A 25,364-nucleotide genomic window follows, 5' to 3' on the forward strand; every position below is an offset into this window, starting at 1 on the left:
TCCTTTGCAGATGGGGAGCAGGTGCAAGTGGATCTAGGTCACCTGGCCTAAGCCCCGCCCACCTGGTACCTTCCTGCCTGCTGCTCTTTTTCACCACTTAGCAAGCCCCGCCCACCTGGTGCTTTCACCATCACTGTCTTGTGGCCAATGCTGTATTTGACTTTTATGGACTTCATTCATTCACAGTGCGTCACTCTTTCTCAACTCTCATGCTGGACTTCCTTTGCAACTTGTACTCATAGTGGCCCTGAATCATGCTGTTCCCATCTTCATCTTGTATCCTGGCGTGCAACATTATGTGTTACTACTGACTTCTGCAACTGTATTCGCTCTCCACTCTTGCTTCTCCACTCTTTTTGACTGCTTACTCTCTTTTCTCTCCTCCTTTCCCTTCTCCCTTTTTCCTATCTTCCCCCTTTACTTTCTTCTATGCACTTACTCTATCAGAATTGTCCCTGGACCTAATATGATAGCAACCTCGTCTGTTTCCTCCACCCTCTCATTACTGTTTTTTTCCTCCCCACCGCCCCTCCAGCACTATCTGAAATGTCGTCAGGCCTAGCATGATAGTCGCTTGTTTTGTTCCTCCCCTCCCTTTCTGCACCCCTCTCCCTCACCTTTTGTTTTTCTCTGGCTCTACCAGAAATGTCGTCAGGCCTAGTATGGTAGTCACCTGTCTGTTTCCATTTCCTTCCCACTCTCCCTCTCCCTTCCTTATCTATGTCTTAGCTCTTGCACTATCTGAAATGTCATCAGGCCGAGTACGATAGTTAATTTCACATCCTTACTGTTCATGGCCTGTAAGAATGTGGTTGTATTTTCCCTTGTTCCCTCCCTTGCCTTGAAGCGCTTTGAAACACATTGTGTATAGGCGCTACATAAATAAACAATCATATCATATCATATCATGCCATTTTCCACACTGAAGGCTTTCCGAATAAGATTTTGATGGACAACAGTGTTCAATTCACTTCTAGAATTATGATACATTTTCTTCAAGTTATGGGAGTTGAGCTTCATAAAACAGCCCTCTTACATCCCTCCACTAATGGAATTGTGGAAAGGTCCAATAGAGGTTTGATGCAGACTGTACCCAAGGCTTTCAGTTCTGGTTAGTGCTGGGAGGAATGCATTGCGAGGTTAGTGTGGACCTACAGACTAGTACCTCACACTACAATGGATTTGATTCCATTTGAGGTGGCAAGGAAAAAAAAGGCTGTCACATCTGTGTGTCCACCATGGTTGGGTAGGATGTGCTTTGTAGAATGGGATGAGGCAGCCATTTGAGAAAGAATGGGGGCAAGTAACGAGGACATTAAGGTGTATGATGAAAAGCATGGAGCTAGAATCTCTAGAGTGCAGAATGGCCATCATGTTTGGGTGCATAGACCTTGTGGAGTATTGAAAGGGGAGAGTACGTTTGTCAGTCCCTTGAGGGTAAATAAGGTTTTGGATGATGCAGTGGTGTTGGAGGATAGTCGCGTGTGGAATAAATCTAGACTAGCATGAGACAGTTGATACATTACTTCCATTGTACATACGTTTACTGTTTACTCAATTTCATCTGTTCATCTGTTCACTTGTTTACCTGGTTGCTATGTTTTTGTCCAGTAATAGCATAACATGTTCTTAGTTGTCGGTAAACATGGAATCACCCAGGATTCCAAATAAAAGGATTTACATGACCAGGTGATGGTGTAGCTGGTCAGTTAACCAGATGGACAGGAGGGCCTTCTTATGTTAAATAAAAACTTGCTCCTGAAACGTACTTGTCTCTTGAGGATCTTCATGTACTTCAGTAGGTTTGAGGGAGGCAATCATCTTTAGGAGACACAGGGGAAAGAGTGGAGAGAATTCGGCCCAGAAGGGTAGTGTGTGTAGGGTGCATGGGATGCTAATGCTGTGGGAGGTTGATTCGATGGTCTCTCAGATTTTGTCTATCTTTCCAATATATAAATGCATAGTCTGGAACCCTGTTTGGATTCTATGATTCAGCAAGCCATAAAGCGGAAGCCCTACTAGGTTTACCCTTTCGAAAATAGCCTCCTGCCATGATGCTGATTTTATTTATTCATTTTTATCTTTTAGAGCGCTTGGTGCAACTGGGTGGTTACAACAATGTGCTTTAGTGCAAAGAGTTCAAGAGGGAGGCATGGAAGTATCGACCTTTGTTGGAAACGACCAGAAGTGACTGATGTTATGACAGTAAGTTTTAATTCTTCAGTGTGCCCTCCTTGTTTTGGGGAAAAGGGGACTGAAAATAGTTGAAAGAGACAGATGTTGGCCAGGCGGTTAGACAGGTGCAAGCCACATGATCAACACACACTATGAGCGTATGTTAAATAATGAGAGACATGGGCGTTCAGTGAGACTTGAGGCTGCAGGTCTGTGAGCAATCTCATTATGTTGTCTTTGTCTGAAATGGGGAGGGAAGTCTGTAGATTGGAAGCCTGGGTGTGCATGGCTCTTTTCAACAGCTGCTGTGTTAGTGCCTTGAATGGTCAGCAGGTTTCGGGAGTGAAATCTAAGATGCTGGCAGATGAGGCTGGGAGATCTTCAAGAGATGTATCTGGGGGTAGCCTCTCTGAATATGCATTTGTGTATTACGCATAGTGCCTTTATTTGTGCAGTTGTCTTTTTTGGGGGTGTTTTATAAAGCTCCACTTGAAAACCGGATACTTCAAAGTGAGCAGGTTGAAGTGGGGCAAGGAGTGGAAGTGTGAGGAGGTCTCCCCCAATACAAAAGACACACAAAACAACATGCATTCAAGACGCTGTAAATACTGTGTGCTGCAGCACATCCCAGACTTCAAAAGACACACAAAACAACATGCATTCAAGACGCTGTAAATACTGTGTGCTGCAGCACATCCCAGACTTCGTTGTAGGTTAGATTTAGCAACAGTAGGCAATCAGGATGTATGATATTTCCTTGATTGGTAGCCATTGGACAACATGGGTGCTGTTGTGGTTTCTGAGACAAAGAATAAACCTTGCTACTTGGAGCTCTTTAGCACATATCTGGAGATTTTGCTGGTCAGCCTGGTTTCACCTCTACTAGTAATCAAGCGCTAGAAGTATACATCGGTTTCCAGTTAATGCAATGAACTCCATGGAGCTGCAACGCCCCTCGCCCCTTTTCTCAGGTTTGGCTATTTGGTGATGCTGAAAGTGCTGTGCTGCCTATAACATAAAACTATTGTCATGGGAAGGGAAGTAGAGATGAGATGTGACGTGAGATGCAGATCCTGTGGGTGCTTTAAAGTTGTTTACCTACCCACTGAATGGTCGTGGCCATGCAAAATTGGCAAGTTAGAATTACAACCCCTGCCAAATGTTGTTGGGGGCCCTATGAAAGTAAGTGGTGTTTTCTTGGGCATGGCTTCAACATGCCAAAGCTCACGTGCAGTGAGTAGACTCCGGACATACCCCATGGCGCAGCAAACACCTCTTCTCCAGCTATCCATCCCTTTTGAGCTATACTCCACCTTTTCCTTCTCATGCCTGCCTCAGCACCTTATCGATTCCTCGCACTAGTGATGAGATCCACTGAAAAAAAGTACATTCTATCCTCAAAGGGCGTCTGAAACTGCGTGTCAGAGATGCACACATTCAGATGCACATTTTCATTACCAGACACATTTGTGCCAATAAGGGACTATGTGTGCGTATTTCATGGCCAATGCACGACATGGTCATTGCCGATCCTGTTGTGCATTTTCTCTTAAATGCAACAGCAGCAGTGTAAAGCACTGGTGTCCCACTTGAATTTCTATCCCTCAAACAGGGCTAGAAATGTGTTTTTTTAGCATTTCAGAATGAAAGGCTTGCTCAGGGAGTGTGACATTCGATAGTTTTGCGAGCTCTGTCCTGACACTAATGTGTTTAAGGAGGCTGGCCAGCACAGCCGCACAGCCATCCCAAAATGTGCAGGGCACCTTTGTGGATAAGGAGATGTGGTCATTGCTAAAATGAGTGCAAATGAAAAAAAAGCACACTCTTTTTTTATTTTCCTTCCTTTTCATGTTAGTGTTGTATCATTTCCTTAGCGACCAGTAGTACTGAACGCTAGGATACTGGTAAAAAAAATGCAAAATTACCAAATAGCTGTACTCTTGGTGAGCCGAATCATACAATATTCGGTTCTAAGTGAGTGGCTCAAATTCCGGATTGACATTTTCTAAGCATTTTAAGCCTCTGATCCAGATGGTCTGAATCTTTCGAGCCAAGTCTAATTAAACCCCATCTACTATTTTCGAGCCAGTTCACCCGTCCCTAGGTTAGTATAGAGAAGCTAATGAAAGAGGCCACTTCTCAGCATCAATGGAATAGGAAGTGTTTGGTAATGGCAGTGGAACGACATGAGACCAGCAAGTTGGCTCTAATGCGAGAAACGGAGAGGGCAGTAAGAGATAGGGGAGCTGTATGCATTTCATCCAGGGGGGTCTTCCTGCTCATATGGGTGGCCTCCTCGATCGCAGTGTCCGTACATCTCTCGGCAGAGTACGAGATGGGTCACATAAGGACGCGATGATGCCAGTTCCTCTTGCTCCCTCTTCCACTGCCTTACCGTACATGGGATAGCATCAGAATATTGAAAGCCCCTCAAGAGGCTCATGATTTATTCAGAGTAGGGAGGGGACTATTAGCTGCTTCATTGACTATGCTTAATTGAATTCTCATGCACCATGAAGTGGCAGTCATTTAAACGAAAGCCGTCATCCGCCATGGTTCACGGTTGTGGCCATGAATGCATAGTGAGGAGTTATTTTTATCCAAGGAATGGCTTGTCGACAAGAGACCTCCAATGTGAAGCGCTAATTTTCTGCTTTTACTGGAAACCCTCGGGAGGGTAACTGGGCATATCTTTGGAATGGTAAAACATACTGAAAGTCCTACTGACTTGCATCGCTTCATCTGATCAGTCGCCTCCATTTCCAAGGCTCCACAACACATCATAAAGTACACAGATGCATTAAAGACCCACCCTTTTACACCATCTGTAGACCCTAATTGATGGGCTTTACCTTTCGAGCCTGAAATGCTGCAATTGTGTGTTTTGTCAGCATGCCCAATGAGGCCGAAAGATGTCTGGGGTTGAGCATGTTTCAGCACAAGCAGTCTGACCCACTAGTATGAGCTGGACTGCCCCTTTTGGGGTGGGATCAAACCTGACTGCATATGGTCTTTCCCCTTCTGTAATGGGTAGACACACACAAAAAGTATGGTCTGGTGGCTTGCCCAGAGAATCCAACAGTGGTTAACATGGATTCATAACCAAGCAGCCGTCAACCTTCAGTGTAGCACTTGAAAGCAGCCAATGAGTGGAATTAGATCACGCCTCTTTGGACCTTAGCCACTCTGTCAGAGCAGACGAGAGTGGTACTCACCCTCCCAATAGGTTTCTATGCAATTGCTGACAATTGCAAAAAAGGAGCAAGGCCATTCTGCGTGGCCACGGAAGGATGAGGATGGGGAGCAGGTCAATTGCAGTAGATCAATGAGTATCCAAAGATTTGTTCAGAAAAAAAACAAAAACGAATGGGAGATTTGATCGAATTTCGGCTATACGAAAATTACATGTAGCTGAAAATTTCGATTGAGTTTCCCATTCAGAGCCATTACTGTGAACAAGTGGAGCGAGGGTTGTGTGGGTGTCCCCCCCCCTTGTTTACTGTAATGGTTTTGGAGGTGGCTGGAGGGTCACCTGCTTCCCGAAAATAAAGTAAAAAAATAATAATAATAAATAAAAGGACATTGCGGTGCCGGTTCCTGATCACAGAGGTGGAGGGAACAGACGTTGCAAGGGACAAAGCGAGTCGGCGGCACACAGCGAAGTGTGCCACCGAGGAGTAGATAAGGGGGTGGGTGGGAGTGGGTTATCTGAAATAGTCGCAAGAGTAAAAACTGAAAGTTCTTTTCGAAAAAAACCTTTTGTTTTTTCGTGCATCAGTCATTTCAAATTCGAACAATTCAATGTAATCTGACCAATGGATTACAGGAGCTAAAATGTGATGCTTTCTTGCAAATGTTCTACTACCTTGTCTGCACAATCGGGCTGAAATTGTTTAATCTACAACATTTTAAAAGTGGACTGTTTGGTTGTAGTCATTTGATCACCACTACCAAAGATATATACCCGTATAGGAGGTAGGACAGGGATCTGCAACCTTAAGCTCCCGGATGTTTTGCGCAACAACTCTCATGAGCCCTGGCCATGATAGTAAATGGTGAGGGTTCATGGGAGTCATAATCCAAAACAACTGAAGAGCCGCAGGTTACAGACACGTAGAGTTGGGCGAAGGGAGGGTTGAGAGAAGGCGGGAGGGATGGTGAATGGCAAGGGGAAAGGGAGTATGGAGGGACCCAGCATTATAAGAAAGGGGAAAATGAAGCAATGGTCACGCTCAAAAGTCACAGTTAATGTTAATTGTGTATCATCGTACTGACTGGGTTGTGTTCCATTTAAAATCCAAATTGATCACAAACCAGATCTTGAGGGAAATGGAGACATTATTGTTAATGAGTTTGGCCATCACATCTTACACCAAGTTGTCTAATAACCACCCTTTAATTCCAGTGGAAATTCTTCCCTCAAGAGGCACATGCAGTGATTTACGTTGTAAAGCTCAGTGGGATGAAACCAGAATAGTACATATGATTGTGCTCGAACCATCAGATGTCTCCATCAAGGATAATTTGTCATGGCTAGCCTCCTCATTGAGTAGAGTGATAGTCATGGTGGATTTGTACAACCTTTAGCCCATCGGGCTGTTCCCTCTTATCATTGAACACCAGGGGCTTTTATAGTTTACCTACTTGCTCTAAAGATCTGCTTGATATGTCCAATTATAAAATATTTACATTCCATGAAGTTTGATTAATGGGTACCCCGATTCTGCATGGTTATACTGTAAATTTGAACAAGTCGAGGAAAGGTGTCCCAGGTAGACCCTATGATGGTCTATTGATTGGGCTAAAAAATTCCTTTGGTCGCTCTGTGGAATTATGGGACTTTAGTCTCATTCCTTTATGGCCACAACTTTGTCCTGACCAAGAGTAGGTTCTTGAAAGTCAACTTGTCTCCTTTTAATTAATCTTTATTGGAATCCCACGTGAACAATTCTCTCCCCTCTCTTAGCATCACTGGAAAGCATTTTACTTGCCTGGCACACCGCTCAAGGGGCGAGGATATTCTAATCATGGGGGATTGTAATTGCTCAATACCTGGCACACATACTATATATTTTCCTCATACCACAGTTCAGAATAGTGGCTCTCATGATGGGAGTGGGCCAATTTGGAATGAATTCATGAAAAATTAACAGATGTATAAGGTGAATGGTAATATAGCTAGCAACATGTCAGGGTGTAACACTTGGTATAGAGGCAACAGTAGGTCTACGATTGACTACATCTTTGCATCTGAGACTTTATTATCCAAAACAAGGTCCCGCAGCATTATTAAGTGCTCATGCAAATGTGTTCTTGATGTTTACACTTCACACATCTACATTGCTAAATACCCATGGCCCTAAAGCCTTGGAAATATCAAATAAAAATAATGCCTTGCATTGGTCTTATAAGGTCATTAAGAATTTCAATGGGACTATCTTTTAGGCATTGATGACCTCTTGCAGAGCATTAGCATTGACTCCCTATACTTTTGTATACTTATTAAATCTGTATTAGAGGTTGCATCCAAGAACTTTCCCAAAGGGTTCATTGGGAAATGTGTACACACCAATATAATGCTATCATTGAAGCTAGAAAGAGAGTCCTTCATGGAATTTATTGTCACTTAACTTTATTGATTCCTAACAAAATACCTAAATCCAAGTTGCTTAAACAAATTACAGGAATTGGGAAAAGGGGCATAAGATTCAACTTGAATTACTCGACAGCCAGCATATCCTGTCCATTATAAATAAATTAAATACAGGAATTTTTGGGAAGAATACTGTAAAAACAGTTGTGAGTCACATTTGAACTGACATCTGCTCTCGATAACATCCTTTCAGACTCTGTTTGGTGTAATCATTTCAAGAGCAAATTCAGTCGACCAATATCGACCAGATTGTCCTTTGTTGCAAGTACTTCGGTTAGCTAGCATGGTTCTTTTACATGTCAGACAATTGTGGGTGAGATAAAGAGATCCAGAAATTCCTCCGCTTTGGGTCTAGATGGGATCCTAATTATTGTACTTAAGCAAAACCCAGAGTTATGAGCAGGGTTGTTGGCTGCTCTCTTTTATAACTTATCTGTGGGAGGAATCTTGGTATCTACCTGGCGCACGTCTTACATTGTATCAATTTATAAGAAGGGGGACCACCAAAATCTAGCAAACTATCAACCTATTACATTACTAGGCACTTCTTCAAAGATCTTTGCATCATTACTCCTGGACGATCTTTCAGCTTGGGCTTCTACAATAAAGCACCCGTCCAAGTTCCAAACAGGTTTTTTCGGGAATATTATGGTATATCTCTGAATGGCATGATTGTTAACTTGTTCCACAGCCAAGTACATTGTTTATTTTTGTAAACAATCCACGTTACAAATGTTGCAGGTGAAACCACATAGAACACACACAATCACAAGGTGGGCACAGAAAAAGGCAGACCCCACAATTACAACCAATAGTAGTGAGCCTTTGAGCACCCTTTTACCAACTTCCAACTCACCTCACTTTTCTCATCATCATTCAGCCAGACACCGGAAGCAATGTAAGCCCCTCACATGGCCAACAGTAGCTACTGAATTAGTTACTCACTCAGTACGAACTGACACAACATGTGGCATCCTCCATATTTTGATGTCTGCTTTAGCCTCAGTTATGCATTGTTGTAATGCACAATTGTATTGTTTACTATGCTAATCCATGGTACCGGGAGATCAGGCTGTGTGCAGCAATGCACCATACAACACACATTTCACAAAGTTATAGGGGCACACCTATGGTGGTTGACCTCTTTACAATGTCCTGGAAACACAACATAACACATCTAAAAATAGCAAATTTACAAAATTGAGTAGGTTCAATAAAAGAGACAAAAACAGTTAATTATAAGGAGTAATAAGAAGCCTGGTTTTCTAAACCATTAGACTATGCACAATTCCACAGAATCACCAGTCAGAAATTGGTGGAGATGCCACATTTAGTGGGGCCAGTGATAAGGGTGCCACCTTCCCCTTGTTGCGTGAACAGGGTGACATTCTCGTTAGGATCACGAGATTTGGCTTACATATTAGAGGGCAATGTGAAAGTATAATATTTCAAACAGATCAGATACACAAAAAATGCTTTATTGAAGGAGGGAGGGACATTGAAAGAAGTAGGGATGGTGAGAGTGGAAGAATGAGAGGCGATAAATAGAGAGGGAGCCATGGAGGGAGAGGGGAAGTAAGAAATAAGAAAGGATAAACGAAAGGAATACAGTTAGCAAGAAAAGAAAGAAAGGTGACGTTTGCAAGAAAGTTCCATTACCGGGTGAGACATGACAACTGGCAAATTAGATCTCTGTTATTGAAACATAATAACACTCAGACATTCTGGAGAAAACATAAAAAACAGTACTTACTGTTCCTTATCACTTGAGGGAAGCAAAAAAATAAATTGATAAAAGGATCAGATATGTATGCCACTAGGAGTACATGGCAATTACTTACAAAGGTAATATGCACTTGGTTACCACAGAGAACAGAAATAATGATAACAAAAATGATCATGCAAACACAAATAATCCATGCAAGCCAAAACCAATCACTATCACCCATTTCTATTGCATTTAGTTCATTACCATGCTGCATACCAGATAGGTTTCACCAATGCACAATCAATGTCTCAGCTTCATCTGGGTAGGGAAACAGCCTAGGCTAGCCTACCAATATTTAGGTTAGACTGAAAATGGGCAGTATGTGGATTCAAAGGCTGCCGTGGGGCTGCACGAGGGAACAGAATCATGAAGGGAATGGATTCAGGCCTCAATATTCACCCCATATTGATGTAGTCTTCCAAACAGTAAGAATACATCCTTTGCGTAGGTGCTAAATCAACACTGTCGCAGTTTCAGAGCAGGTAGGCTTGTATCATTAGCAAGGGTCTGCAGCCTTTAGTCTGCTGGATGAAAGGAAATGTGAAAGTGGAAGATAAGAGGATGGCAAAGAGGTAAATGGAAGCTATAGAAAATGGAGGGAGGGATGCAGCTGGGAAAGTATGTTTTGTGATAGAACTAGTCAAGGTCAGTCCTGTTAGGTGAACCATAGTTCTGAAGCTGACAGGTCATGAAAGTGCCATAATTGGGTTGTGGTTGCAGGGCGGATTTGGAAAATTGTAAATTAGTAGTTTAGTTTAGTTTAGTTTAGTTTATTATTTGTAAGGCGTGCCTTGCCCTGGAGCATCAGGGCGCACAAGACAAGAATATGCTCAACTTCGTTGCAGGTACATCTGCATGGTCATAGTACTGAAGTGGGAGAATGGAAGACCAGGCTCCCGTCCTTCACCTCTCGCGCTTGGCCTAAAGGGTCACGACCCAGACACCCGCCACGAGAAGAGTTTGTCCATTTACCAGACGACCAGATACCCTGGTACAGGAACATACGGATGTGTCCATCTGCCTGCCCAGCAGCCCGCACTGGCCATGCCGACACCTGCGGCACAGACCAACTAGACTAAAATCTACACGTCGTTAGAGATGCCATGACGACCTAGACAACGGGAAGCACATCTGTACAAATATATACACTGGACATTCCCGCACCAATCTACACGAAGAATATACTCAGTGCTATGACGTAGGCGACAGGCATACTCACGGACGTGCATCTTTATTATTTTTACATAGGCTTTCAGAATGCAGAAACGCAAGACGCGTCATGAACTCATCTACAAAGCTTGCTCACGCTTCTCTTGAAATCAGTTACCACCATGAGAAGTATAATGAAGACACGATACTGGTCATGGAACTATATGCTACTATAACCTAAAGCACCTGTGCACCAAACGGACCACTTATGCACCAGGCCCAAGTAGGCCTCAAACAAGAGCTCCCGTGGACATTAACAAAGCAAGAGTCAGGTTGCTGATCCTGCAGAATGAGCCCGGCGAAACAACCAGCCAAGGTCGCAATGTTGCAAACCCACATTCCAAGAACAAATCATCAAGGGCACGATGTTGCAACCTCGCACTCCGCGCACCAACGTTAAGGTCACACCTGCAAATTAAACCAGACACACAGTGGAAAAGCAATATTAATTGTGCAGAATTCTGCCTCAAACACGGTCCCTCCCCACGTGACCAAGCCGAACCTGACGAGATGCCAAACCCAGGAGAGAAGAGGCGTCTGGATCCCTCGCTACGAGACACAGGCAGATACACTTGAAAGGCTCAATGGACATCTGCGACAGTGGGAGCGGTCAGCCTTCCAGCTATGAATAAATCCTCACATTGTCTGCACGTACCCATAGTGAAACATTGTTGCAAATTGCAGGTACACCGAGAGCTGGGAACAGCGGTGGTCCCAGGCTGGGAAGCTCACGGGCGCACCAATCAGAACATGGGGCTCTTATCACTGACGCCAGTAATATTAACCAATCCTCAGGAGTCTTCATGTAACAATTCTCATGTATCTAATTGTAGGGACAACCCAGATATATCACCTGACTACCCTTTGTCCACTAACATTGTTCTCTATATGTGTGCTATACTAACCCTACCACTCGAGCAACCAATTAAGAGTGGCGATAGGTTTTTTGTTAACTTTCTGAAGTGACGCAAGTAGCGCGTCATAATACAGTAAAAAGGGCCTGCGAGCCCCACGATTGTGTGTGTGTCAGGACGGACGCGTACGCTCCTTGACCCATCCCTGCCGTTTTGTCTAATAAACAGCAGAGTCACCTTGCTTCTTGTGTGTGTCTCATACTCTATCTCATCTGGGATATACGGGAAGAGTTGGGGCCTCCCTGCCTGGAGGTCTGCGGACGGGCCGGCCGACCCCGGCAGAATTTCCCCCCCGACAAGTTGGAGGCACTGCTGAGATCTGTTTAAGATCGACTTTTTATTTTTTACTTTTTCCAGGCACTCCCGTTGCGAGGAGGCCTGGCGGCGCGGCCCCCTCTGCCGTTGCCCCCTTCTGAGGACTACAGGACCATCGCGGAGCTGCGAGAAGACCGGACAGCGCAATCCGGATATTGGCCCTCGGGAGCCGGTTGAGAAGTATCCCGCCCGCGGTTGGCGAGTGTCCAGACGTGGTCCAGACGAGGGGAGGTGGCGAGCCGCTTGGAGGGGTGCACGCAGTCGAGCGGCCCTGCATCGAGAGGACTTGGTGAGCATGACACGCACAACAAGCAATGCGAAATTGTGAGGAAGGGGGGAGGAAGAAAATAAGGGAGGAGGGAGGAGTAGTACAGGTGAGCGGCGAAGGTTTAACAACTTAGTGTTGCCAATGGAATGAATGGTAGCGAAACGAGTGCGAGAGCAGTCGGCTACGTCACGCGAAAGAGGGGGGCGGAGCACGAAAACATCACGTGCGGCCGCTCGTAGACACTGATTGGCCTAAGTAGCGACTACGTGTAAGGGTGGGTGTGTGTGGTTTCCTACGATTTGGCATTTATTGATCAATGAGTAGACGAGGATCCCTATTGTTCGAGCAAGAAACTCGATAGGTAGATGACGTTTCCCTGTAGGCGGTAGCTAGTTGCCTAGTTGCCCAATACGGAAGATAATTGGCTGGTTAAGCCCTCCTGTTGAGGGGCGTATCACACGCGAGGCGACGCAGTGTGCGCAGTCCGATTATATTATTGATTTGATTACCTTGTTCCAGGAGTGACAGGAAGACAGCTGTAGGGTTAGCGGGGGTAGATTGCAAGTGTATTTTGAACTTAAAGAACATATGAAGAACGTACCAGTAGCTCGAAGAGATCAGTGACGTCACCAGTAGGGCTTTAATAGGATATCGCGAGCACAAGGAACTTTGGTTTTGAGAGTGGTGGGGAAGAGAAATACGATAAGGGAGCGGACACGGAGATAAACGGTAAACGAGTGGATTGGGGGCAAGGAGAAGGGGAGAGGGGCGTGGCTGCGCACGGAGAACGCCGGCCACGGCAAGTGTAAAAAGGGGGAGGAGAACGGGGAAACAGGACGACTGTATAAGAGCGTCGTAAGGGGTACGCAGCCGCAGGGGGCTGCGTGCGCTTCGGCCGCAGGGGGCCGTAAGGGTGTCGTATAAAGAAAGAAAGACAGAAGGGAATATACAAATGTAAAACCCCATATATATATATATATATATTTTTTTTTTTAATAATTTTTTTTTTTTATTGCATAATTTGTCAAAGGATTGTCGTAAGTCCCCAAACTTACGGGGCCAGGTAAACAATATAAGGTTGTATATTGTAAACGGCTAGTGAGATACACTGCTACCAGATAGGGGAAGGGTAGCAAGGGGGGCGCTAGTATGTCATACGGGACAGGGTCGGGAGGGTGGGGGAACACCCTCACTACCCCACTACAACACATATGCACCACACTGCCACCCCATAGGGAGAAACTAATTAAGTACAGCATAGAATGGACCCAGGGGACGGATAACAAAATGCTAACACCATGGCCGCCTAATGGTAGTTTCGATCCATATGCCCAACATTCACTGCTAAACCATCTGCACAATACATACAAGGGGAAGAAGTTGGCAAACCATGTGGAGTTGTTTAACTTATGGAGGATGTTCCAGGGGTCCCGACCAGGACCAAATGGAATGTTCACTATTTGGGAAACACCGGAAGAAAAGGAGATTAAGAAAGAAGGAGAGGATGGGAAAAAGGGGAGTGAAAGCACAAAGAATACGGGGAACGGAGGAGAGGGAGGAGAAAAGATTGATACATCAGACGACATAAAAAAGGAACCAAGCAACGAGATACCCATAACACCGGGAGTGAAAACAGAGGGAGGAGGGTTGTACCCTTTAAGAGAATTAGGAGAAATAGAAGGACAGTTAAGGGCGGCTGAAGGATACTCGAACCCGGCATACAGCCCTCCACCATATGTGGCTCATAGGAAGATGCCAGTGGGGGAGGGGAGGATTGGAGAAGAGCAGACTGTAGAGATAGGAAATGATGAGTGGGTAGCTGCACAGATATTATTAAAATTACGAGGTTCACTAACTGGAGAAGAGAGGGAGGTAGTAAAGAGAACAGATGAGGATAGTGCAAGAGAGAGTGAAATGAGGGGGGAGGAGCTATTACGGCAAAAGGAAGAGATTTTGGAGGAAAGATTAGCAAAGCTAAGGGATGAGCAGAATGAATTGATCAAACAGCTCGAGAGGGAGGAAAGAGAGAGAGTGAGGAAAAGGAAAGAAGGTAAGAACGAATTGGAAAAATTAAGGGAACGAAATGAGGAGCAAAGGAGAGAAGCTGAAAGGGTAAAAGCAGCAGCAGACAGGGTATCAAGAGTAGTGCTGAGAGAGAAGAAGAAGGAAGAAGAAGAAAAAGAAAAGGAAATGGCAATATGGAAGAGGAGGTTACTATCAGAGACAGCTAAGAAATATGAAGAGGGGAAAGTAATAGAGAGTATAGTAGAAAGAGAAAGGGTGAAATGGGAAAGGAAGAAAGAGGATGAAAGAATATTGGAACAGATGAGCAACGAAGTGATGGAGGAATTGAAAAGGAAAAGGGAGGAAAATAGTAGGGAGATGGAGGAGAGAAGTGAAGGGGGAAGAGAAGGGAGGAGTAGGGAGAGTGAAAAATGCGGGATGTATATAGAAGTAGAGAAGTAGCAACAACATCAGCACTAGGGGGAGCAGTTGGTAACAAAGGAAAAGGAGAAATAGACCTAATAGACTTACAAACAGTAACAATAAAAGGGAAAAAGACAGAGTGGGGGATGCCATTTATGAATGATTTTTGCAGTGAGGAGGAAGAAGGAGTGGAGAGGGAAGGAAGAAAAAGTGAAAGGGAAAGCTTAGATAAGCTATACCTCACTCGATCGAACATGGACTCGCCATGGATCAGTAGGAGAAAGGAGGAGCTGGAGAGAAGTGAGGAGGGAGTGCAAGGACTAGTGGAAAGACAAACCCATGAAACCACACCATCCCCATCTCCATCACGCCCTCCCCATCGCACCCTACATGCTCAACCACCTCACGCTCGCTGCGCAGAATAAAGCTTGGTTGCAGAGGATGGTTCCCAGCCCATACAGGCAAGGAAATAATTGCAGCACGAATTAGAGAAGATTGGTTCTGCCCTGAGTTAAATTCTCATGTGTCGAATTTTATCAGCAATTGTCTCACATGTCAACAGTTTACGGCCGGTCATACCCTAAAAGTGATAAGAGGTACCATACCCCGGCCAGAGGGACCTTTTCGGCACCTTCACATTGACTATGTTGATATGATCAACATATGTCAAGGTAACAGGTATATGATTGTAGTAGTATGCCCATTCTCTAGGTGGATTGAAGCAGGGCCCTGTTCACACCCAGATGCATTTAGAGCAGCCAAATTCATAGTAAGGGAGGTCTTCCCCAGGTGGGGAGTGTGCGAGGTGTTAAGGTCAGACAATGGCCCGCATTTCGCAAACGAAATGTTCCAGCATATCACATCCTTGCTGAGCATAAAACACAAATTCGCATGTGCATACCACCCACAGGCTAACGGTGTATGTGAACGCCTGAATGGCCTATTGAAGGAGGCAATTGCAAAAATACAACAAACAACAAAGAAAAGCTGGTTGTATTGCCTTCCATTAGCCCTATTTGAATTGAGGAATAGGCCAGGGTCCGACCACCACCTCACCCCTCACGAGGTGGTTACTGGACGTCAAATGCGCCTTCCCCCAACGCCAACGTCAAGGGCATTCACTGACCACGAAAGTTCAGCGTGTGTGTTAGGTGATGAAATGTATCAATATGTGTCTTCTTTGATTACTAGTGTTGTGTTTGTGTCTCAACAGCTCGAGCGCACACGGGGCGGGTCTACCAGCAATCAAGAAGAAGGCGCCAATACAGAATTGGAAAAGGAGAACTTGTGCAAACTTGCCAAAGGTGACCACGTGCTACTTCGCAATTTCAATAGGAAGTGGAACGATAAGCGGTTTACTGGCCCCCATCTGGTAGAGGACGTATCAACAAGAGCAGTAAAACTAAAGGACAAGCGTGCCTGGAACCACCTACATGATGTAAAGATCTACAAACTGCAGACCCGCCCCAGCGCCAACGACAGGTCCATTGGAAGAACAGCAACAACATCCCCAACAGTGGAAGGAAGTTCTACCACAGACAACGACCCAATTGTTCCCTTACCGTGTCACTACCCAGCTTCCCCGGAGACAATAACTGACGAAGAAAGGGGTGATCCCCATACTCCCCACCCCATGGTCACACGCTCAAAGAGTAAAAATACTCCCGCCAACTGAGCCCAAACCCCCCGCCCATTGACCCCCAAGTATAGTTATAACTGAACTGAAGGACATTGCCTGCACAAATACACATGTAAACACGTGAATGTTCTCTTTTTCTCTTCTCTCGCACATACAGGAACTGCGTATTATTGTATTGTTAAGAAAATAGCTAACTAACAAGTTCACTGCCCAGGCGTAGATGGTACTCCCAGACGATAACTACCCAGAAGAATTGTCACACCAATTTGTATACGAAATAAAAAGGCCAACGTACCTAAAAAGGAGAAGGGTACGTGTCTACTACACAGCATTCCTCTTGGCCATAGAATATTCCATGCCCCACCTCCGCCCATACTTGCCGGTCCTAAGAGATAGATCACTTAGAGTAGCGTGGGAACAGCTCTTCGCCTGGGCACTGAATGACTATTTGATAGGGAGAGCTTAAAGGAAACCAACAACTAACATTTAATAACAAGCATTTTGAGAATTTTTAGGCGGGCAACTTTAACGTCGCAAGAATACGCTGCCAGGACTGCAGCAAGGTAAGAGCAAAATGCCGGTGAGATTAGAATATGTAATAAAAATAATAGGGATTTTGATGATCACCGGGTTCTTGGCTGCCTCTGTATGGCAGTACAGCTATGCTATTAATTTTATTGCTGCACCCAAACCTAATATACCCCCGTCCCCTGCTGCAACAGGTGTTACGTCAGGTGATAGTAGTAACATTGCACCCAAGCAAAATAGAGTTAAACGCAGCACATACTCAGACAATAAAGGTATTGATAATTATATACAAGATTCAGCACACGTCACAAACAACATATGGTACCAACACATGACCCGCATTGGTAAGCAGACAACTGAGGACAGCTGCTACGTTTGCTCATTAATACCATACGCCATGTGTGCTTCACAAACATTTGTTGACACAGAAATAGATGAAAAGACAGCACAGTGCATAATATACTTGGCACTGTTCCAAACGAAAGGAAGATTTCAAGGGACAGTAGTGCATATGACATGGAAAACACGAGACTCATACCCATATGAAAACAACTTCCTCAAGACCTATTTGAGTTACCACAAGAGCAGTTTACATGCTGAAGCATTCAGATACATAACAAGTGGTCCTGCAAAAGGAGAAACAAAGAAAGTAAAACTGCAGTATCTACCATGTGATTGGTACGCCACTGAAGTTCCGGGTAAACAAGGATGTTGGGAGAGGCCGCTGGTGACGATAACAGGGAAGGTGTATCTGGACAACAGCTGGGAGATAGGAGTGATTGGCAGCAACATGGTAACAAAAGAAACTATCTCAACTATTGAGGCACACAATCACCGATGTTGGACGACGTGGATCAAGTATGTACCAATGCTCACGTGGGTAGAAACGGATGAAGACCCAATAACAATACTACCGCTGACTGAGCCCAAGGTATGCTACCAGCATAAAGGAGAGGTGGACGTAGGATATAACACCAATTGTGCAAGTGTGATGGAGTTACCTGAGGGGGGAGCAGGAACAGCAGTAATAATGGACCATTATTGGGCCTGTGGAGAAAAGGCATACCATACACTGCCTCCCCTGTGGAATGGTGTGTGCACAATGGTGCACGTCAATGTACCATCACTAGTGGTACCCAAGAAACATGTCAATGTGGCGAACTTTCCCAAAATGGATGAAGGGGACAAGAGAAAAAAGAGATCTGCACCACTTCAGGAGGAGCAAGGGAACAGGACCAACAGCAATGATACTGTCCTAAATAGAAGGAAAAGACAAGGAGAACCACTGACAGGAAATTACCTGTGGGGAAGGTCGGAAACGGCACTAACTTCAATACCGCCAGAACACAGACTATTCAGCAGAGCAGCAATGTTCTTCTCCTCAATAATACACCCGGGACTGCAGGCTTACGCAAACGCAAAATGGCTCCAAATAACTAGATGGGAACTAATGATGACCATCAATTCTACAGTAAATGGGTTTAACGCAATAAAAGAGGAGCTGCGAGCTATAAGGATGGTAGCACTCCAGAACAGATATGTATTGGACCTTTTCACAGCAATGGAAGGAGGAGTTTGTGCAAAGATAGGACAATCATGCTGCACGTTCATACCTGCCAACGATGCTGACAATGGTACACTGACAGAAGCAGTTTCACAATTGGCCCAGATGCACTCCAAAATGATGGATGAAAGTAACGGTGTAAACAAGGATAAGAGCTGGTTTTCACTATTATGGTCATGGATGCCATCCTGGCTGTCAGATGGACTGAAAATAATAGTGGGTTGTACTATTTTGGCTGGAGCTACGCTGATCATAATTAGATTTTGGAAGGCCCGGAAGGCACGTACCACTGACGAGTTGCTCGAAATGGTGGGAATGCACCCCTTGATGCCAGCAGATGACGGCCAACATACAGGTGTGATAATACAGGAGAGGGAGAAGTTGCGCACCCAAATCATCACCAACCATCTAGACCCACCATCAGTGAAGATCGAGAACCCAAGAAACCCCAGGAGCTACATAGGGAAATGGGTATACTGTACTCCTGGAGGAACCTGTGAATATATGTATTGGTCATTCGAAGATCATGTAAACCATTATGGACATCTAGGAGGAATAACTAAGATATGGCGAGTAAGAGGAGATAACGAGAAGGATATGTTTGTGGTCGACAAGTCGACCAGAGGGGGGACTGAAGTGGGAGAATGGAAGACCAGGCTCCCGTCCTTCACCTCTCGCGCTTGGCCTAAAGGGTCACGACCCAGACACCCGCCACGAGAAGAGTTTGTCCATTTACCAGACGACCAGATACCCTGGTACAGGAACATACGGATGTGTCCATCTGCCTGCCCAGCAGCCCGCACTGGCCATGCCGACACCTGCGGCACGGACCAACTAGACTAAAATCTACACGTCGTTAGAGATGCCATGACGACCTAGACAACGGGAAGCACATCTGTACAAATATATACACTGGACATTCCCGCACCAATCTACACGAAGAATATACTCAGTGCTATGACGTAGGTGACAGGCATACTCACGGACGTGCATCTTTATTATTTTTACATAGGCTTTCAGAATGCAGAAACGCAAGACGCGTCATGAACTCATCTACAAAGCTTGCTCACGCTTCTCTTGAAACCAGTTACCATCATGAGAAGTATAATGAAGACACGATACTGGTCATGGAACTATATGCTACTATAACCTAAAGCACCTGTGCACCAAACGGACGACTTATGCACCAGGCCCAAGTAGGCCTCAAACAAGAGCTCCCGTGGACATTAACAAAGCAAGAGTCAGGTTGCTGATCCTGCAGAATGAGCCCGGCGAAAAAACCAGCCAAGGTCGCAATGTTGCAAACCCACATTCCAAGAACAAATCATCAAGGGCACGATGTTGCAACCTCGCACTCCGTGCACCAACGTTAAGGTCACACCTGCAAATTAAACCAGACACACAGTGGAAAAGCAATATTAATTGTGCAGAATTCTGCCTCAAACACGGTCCCTCCCCACGTGACCAAGCCGAACCTGACGAGATGCCAAACCCAGGAGAGAAGAGGCGTCTGGATCCCTCGCTACGAGACACAGGCAGATACACTTGAAAGGCTCAATGGACATCTGCGACAGTGGGAGCGGTCAGCCTTCCAGCTATGAATAAATCCTCACATTGTCTGCACGTACCCATAGTGAAACATTGTTGCAAATTGCAGGTACACCGAGAGCTGGGAACAGCGGTGGTCCCAGGCTGGGAAGCTCACGGGCGCACCAATCAGAACATGGGGCTCTTATCACTGACGCCAGTAATATTAACCAATCCTCAGGAGTCTTCATGTAACAATTCTCATGTATCTAATTGTAGGGACAACCCAGATATATCACCCGACTACCCTTTGTCCACTAACATTGTTCTCTATATGTGTGCTATACTAACCCTACCACTCGAGCAACCAATTAAGAGTGGCGATAGGTTTTTTGTTAACTTTCTGAAGTGACGCAAGTAGCGCGATATAATACAGTAAAAAGGGCCTGCGAGCCCCACGATTGTGTGTGTCAGGACGGACGCGTACGCTCCTTGACCCATCCCTGCCGTTTTGTCTAATAAACAGCAGAGTCACCTTGCTTCTTGTGTGTGTCTCATACTCTATCTCATCTGGGATATACGGGAGGAGTTGGGGCCTCCCTGCCTGGAGGTCTGCGGACGGCCCGGCCGACCCCGGCAGAATTTCCCCCCCGACAGTACAGTATGCAATAGAAAAAAGAATATGTACAGGTACATATGCATTGTCATAATACAGTATACAATAAGCAAAATATGTACAAGGCAGGAACTAGGTCCAGCAAGCAGGTGATACAGGTGAGGGTATACTTAAGAATATAAAGGAAATATACAGTGGAATAAATACAGTAATATACATTGGTGTAAATATCGACCGAGGTAATGGTACTGGGGGCATGCAGGTGGATCGCCAGTGGGGACAGTCGGGTCCAGTAGGTCAGAGTGATTAGCTGTCATTGGCTCTCAGCCACTTGGTCAAATTCTGCCTAAATTTCTGGAAGGGCTGGGGTTCTCTTATGTCATGTGGTAATGAGTTCCACAGCTGAGCTGCTTTGACTGCGAAGCTATGTCCTCCAATAGTGGTACGTTTAAAGCGAGGGACATGAAGGCAGTTCGCATTGGCCATTCTTGTAGGTCTAGATGAAGTTCTCAAGTGTAGCCTGTCCATGAGGTAGGGTGGTGCCATGTTATTAAGACACTTGTGAGTAAAGGAGGCAATTTTGAGTTGGATTTTGTCCTGAGTGGATAGCCATTTATATTCTCTTCTTATAGAGGAGATATGCTCTTTTCTGTTTATTTTGAGAGCAGCTCTCAGGGCATTATTCTGGAGGACCTGGATATTGTGGATGGTCTGTTTGTTAGCCCCAATGTAGAGACCATTACAATAGTCCAGTTTGGACTGTATGAGGGCTCTGGCAAGTGTGATGCAGCTGTCGGTGGAGAGGAATTGTTTGCTGGCTCTAATGACTTTGCAAGTGTATGCCGTCGTTGAGGCTAGGGAATTGACTTGCTTGACAAAGTTTAAAGTGGCGTCAAGGTAGAAACCTATGGTCTTGACTTCCTTTGCCACCTTGATATTATTACCGTCTATGATGAAGCTTGCATAGTCGGGGTTAAGTTTAGTTATGTGTGTCAGGGTGCCTAGGATTATGAGCTCGGTTTTGTCGTCGTTCAGGCATAGGCCATGAGTGGCCATCCATGCCTGAACGATGCTGTAGATTTTATTCACTAAGGCCAGGTCCACGACGTAATCGCCTGAGAGCGGGAGGAGGATCTGGGTATCGTCTGCGTAGTTGGTGTAGGCGATACCCAAATGATCCATTTCGTCGAAGAGTGGCTTTGTGAATATGTTATAGAGGGTTGGTGAAACACAGGATCCCTGGGGCACGCCGCACGTTATGGGGATCGGGTCAGCTGAGGCTGATGGAGAGAAGACTCATGGTGCGGTTACTCAAGAAGGATTTGATCCATATTATGGCCTCTTTGGAGAAGTGAGCAGCCGAGCCTAGGTGGCTACATAAGACTGTATGGTCGACTAAATCAAAAGCTGCTGAAAGGTCTAGCAGGAGGAGTAAGGCTGCTTGGCCATTGTCCCTACATTGATCTATTTGAGCCTTGAGATCGATAAGGGCAGTCTCTGTACCATGCTGTGGGCGGAATCCAGTTTGGCGGGTTCCGAGCAGGTGGTTGGATTCAAGGAAGTTTTGTATTTGCATGTATGCCACTTTGTCTAAACTTTTTAGGAGAAAGGGCACGGTCGTGATAGGCCTAAAATTGGTGGGAATGGCCGGGTCGAGGGTTTGCTTCTTTAGGAGTGGCAGGACCCACGACTCTTTCAGGTTATTTGGTACAGTGCCGGTGGTGAAGGATGAGTTGAGGAGTTTGGTTATGAATGGCGATAATTCTCTCGCAGCATCTTTAATTAGTTGGGCAGGGCATTGATCGCCTTTACAGTTGGACGGTTTGAGTCCCAGGATAACTTTTTCGACTTCAATGGTAGATACCTTGGAGAAGCAGAAGCGTCTTATTTGTTTAGGTTTAGGTAAAGGTGCTGAGGTGAGAGCGTCATGTGGTGTGAGAGATGTTTTTTTAAGGGCGATTTTAGTTTGAAGGTTGACTACTTTGTTGGTAAGGGCAAACTGTATGTCTGAGCACCATTTTTTGTCCTTGGTGCAGTTTTCTTGGGGAATGATAGGGGTTTCCAGCTCTTTCAAGATACTGAACAGTTCTCTGACACTTGATTTGGATTGGGATATTCTGGTATTGTATGTTTCCTGTTTGGCTAGTAGGATATCTTTTTTGTATTGGGAGGATACCTTTGCAAGGTTCAGTTTGTTTTCTGCTGTCGGAGTGAGTCTCCATATGGATTCTTGTTTTCTTATAGTTAACCTGAGATTTTTTAGATGAGGGGTGAACCATGAGTTGAGATGTTTTTTTGGTTTGCTAGTACGTAATTTGAGTGGTGCTATGTGGTCAAGGGCTGTGTTCATAGTTTCATTGAAGTGATCAACTAACACATTAGGATCAGTGTTGGCTGGTAGCGCATTTAGTTGTGGAAGTATGATGGGCAACAGTTTTTCCGTGGTCATCAGCTTTTTGTTCCTCGTGGGTATAAGGGGGGCAGGTGTGGACTTGGCTGTGACTGAGTTTGTAGCAACTGTAAATAGTAGAAGATAGTGGTCTGTCCAGATCTGGGGGATAGAGTCTGTGATGGTTACTCCACAATTGTGTTCAGCTATCCAGTCAAGGATGCGACCTTTGTTATGAGTGGGAAGGTTCACTTTTTGGGCGAAACCTAATTCTTTTAGGATCAGAGCAGTAGCTATAGACTGGGTGTCCTTAGTGTCGGTAGCCTAGGTTAAAATCACCTAGCACTATTATTTGGGAGGTGCTTTTCAAATTGTTGGACAGGGTGGTGGAGAGGTCCTCAGCAAAGGTTCCAATAGGACCTGGAGGTCTGTAGACCAGGACGATGTTTAGTGTTTGGGAGCTAGTGGTGGCGAATTTGACCAAGAGGCATTCACAAGATTTCGTGATAGGGTGTGTAGAAATTCTCATGTCAAGACTGATCTTGGCTATAATGGCTAGACCTCCACCTCGGGAGGTGTGTCTATCTGCTCGTATGATGGTGTAATTGTCGGTAACTGCTAATGAGAGGGCGGGACCCGCTGCATCGTGCAGCCATGATTCTAATATGGCCAGGAAGTCTAGTTGGTCTGCAAGAATAATATCTGAAATTTCTGTTGCATGGGCGACTAGGGACCTAGCATTTATGAGCGCGCCGTTGAGATGATGATTGGTGAGCGTGCTACTTGCTATAATGGTAGGTTTGGAGCATTTTTGTGCAGGACTTTTAGGGATATGAACTTTCCTAGAGTATTCTGCAGTTAATATCGGCTGTGTGTTCTTTTTAAGGAGGTTTAGTTGTTCAGTTTGCTTTGCTGGTAGTTCGTACAATTTCGCTAGGCGTGCACGAAGTTTGAGGTTTCTGTCTGCGGTACTACAAGGCCTATATGTAGTAGTATCTTCTTAATACTGGTTTGCTATAGGTCCTATGGTTTGTTGAGAGATGGACATGATGAGGTAGGGGATTGATAGTGCCGCTAGTATGATGAGGGAGGTGGCGTAGAGAGGTAGCTTAGCTGTCCTATCTAATGCAGCGATATTTAGTTTGTTTAGTTTTAGAGAGTACATGCTAGCAGACTTAGTCCAAGCAGGCTGGCTACACCTAGCAGACCAGTTTAGATACAAGGTGCGCTAGTAATTGGTGCGGCAGGCTAGGAGCGTCAGACGTGACTAGTTGTAATTTTATCTCATCTCAGTTCACATAACACCAGCTTTATGCCGGTTCAAGTGTCAATAGCGCACTACAGTTAGGATATGGCAATGGGGCCTATGTAACTAAATTCCACTTTAACAGTTAATCTGAAGAGGCAGTTGCAAAATGTGAATCAAAGCCCAACTAAATGTAGCTTTAAAAGTATGCAGTTGCAGAATGCGACTAAAAGCACATCTACGTTCCACTTTAAGGTTGGCATTACTAACGCAGAATTTTAATGTACAATTCAGGCATACTTAGCATTGGTCGGAGGAGGTATTTCCATGGTATAGGGAGAATGTGTGTCTGTGTTCAAGATCTGGTGCTCTCCTGTGTGGGCCAGGGGGGCTGGCAGAGGCAGAATCGGCAGCAAACAGGCACAAACAGGTGTTGGCCTTACTTCCCGTGGGCCTTAGAGTGAGTGGGCAGGCTTTGCCTGCCGGCAGCCAGTGGGGGAAGAGAAGGGGCCGGTGGCCAATCAGATGACTGCAAAAGGCTGCAGAAGGCTCAGTTGGGTAGAAGGGCTTCGGGAATCGATCGGGCGGCCATCTTGAAATTACCAGGTACCTCGTGTACCTTAATGGTGGCTTGGGCTGCCTGGAGCTTTCTGGTGCTCCTCATGGAAAGGTTGGGCAATTCCGTGCAGTGTTGCAATTAATTCAGTGCACAGGCTGCCATGGCGCTTTTTACAAGGAGCGAAGCGCGGAGACAGCGGCGCTTACCATATGCCTCTGATGGTCATGGTAAATGAGGTGGCTGGCTCCGAGTGTCCACTGCTCCTGCAGGGACTCGATCTGGAGCTCCTGCTCCTCCAGAGGGTGGTGGGGACTGCTGGGGACACACTGTTGGATGCATGACTGGATTGAGAGTGCGTGCAGGCTATCGCAGCAGTTTGGCAGCGTATTTGCTCAGATGTCTCTACATTTTGTACTCCAAGTCACACCCCAGAACGCTAATTCTGTGACTTCTAAGCAAGAGCAACAAATGGCTTAGTCAAGAATAGACTGTATATAAACGTCATTGTTGTGTTGGTAAAAGACAGTAAGGGAATGGAGTGGTCAAACTAGTACGGTACCATTGAAG

The 25,364-nt window shown here is 45.4% G+C and overlaps 1 protein-coding gene across 2 annotated transcripts in view; it reads right to left on the reverse strand.

Moving 5' to 3' along the window:
• Window positions 1–25,364, reverse strand: part of RPH3A (rabphilin 3A) — a 1,455,977-nt gene that overhangs the window by 1,114,079 nt on the left and 316,534 nt on the right. Inside the window, exon 1 of one of the 2 annotated variants that reach the window (XM_069619489.1) lies at window positions 9,582–9,587. The exons of the other annotated variant lie outside the window; for it this stretch is intronic. The gene's annotated coding sequence lies outside the window, so the exon portion shown is untranslated. Of the gene's footprint in view, window positions 1–9,581; window positions 9,588–25,364 lie in introns of those variants that run through there. 2 annotated transcript variants of the gene reach the window in all.

Source organism: Ambystoma mexicanum, chromosome 10, assembly GCF_040938575.1.
Source record: "Ambystoma mexicanum isolate Mex_15411 chromosome 10, UKY_AmexF1_1, whole genome shotgun sequence".
Lineage (NCBI taxonomy): Eukaryota > Metazoa > Chordata > Amphibia > Caudata > Ambystomatidae > Ambystoma > Ambystoma mexicanum.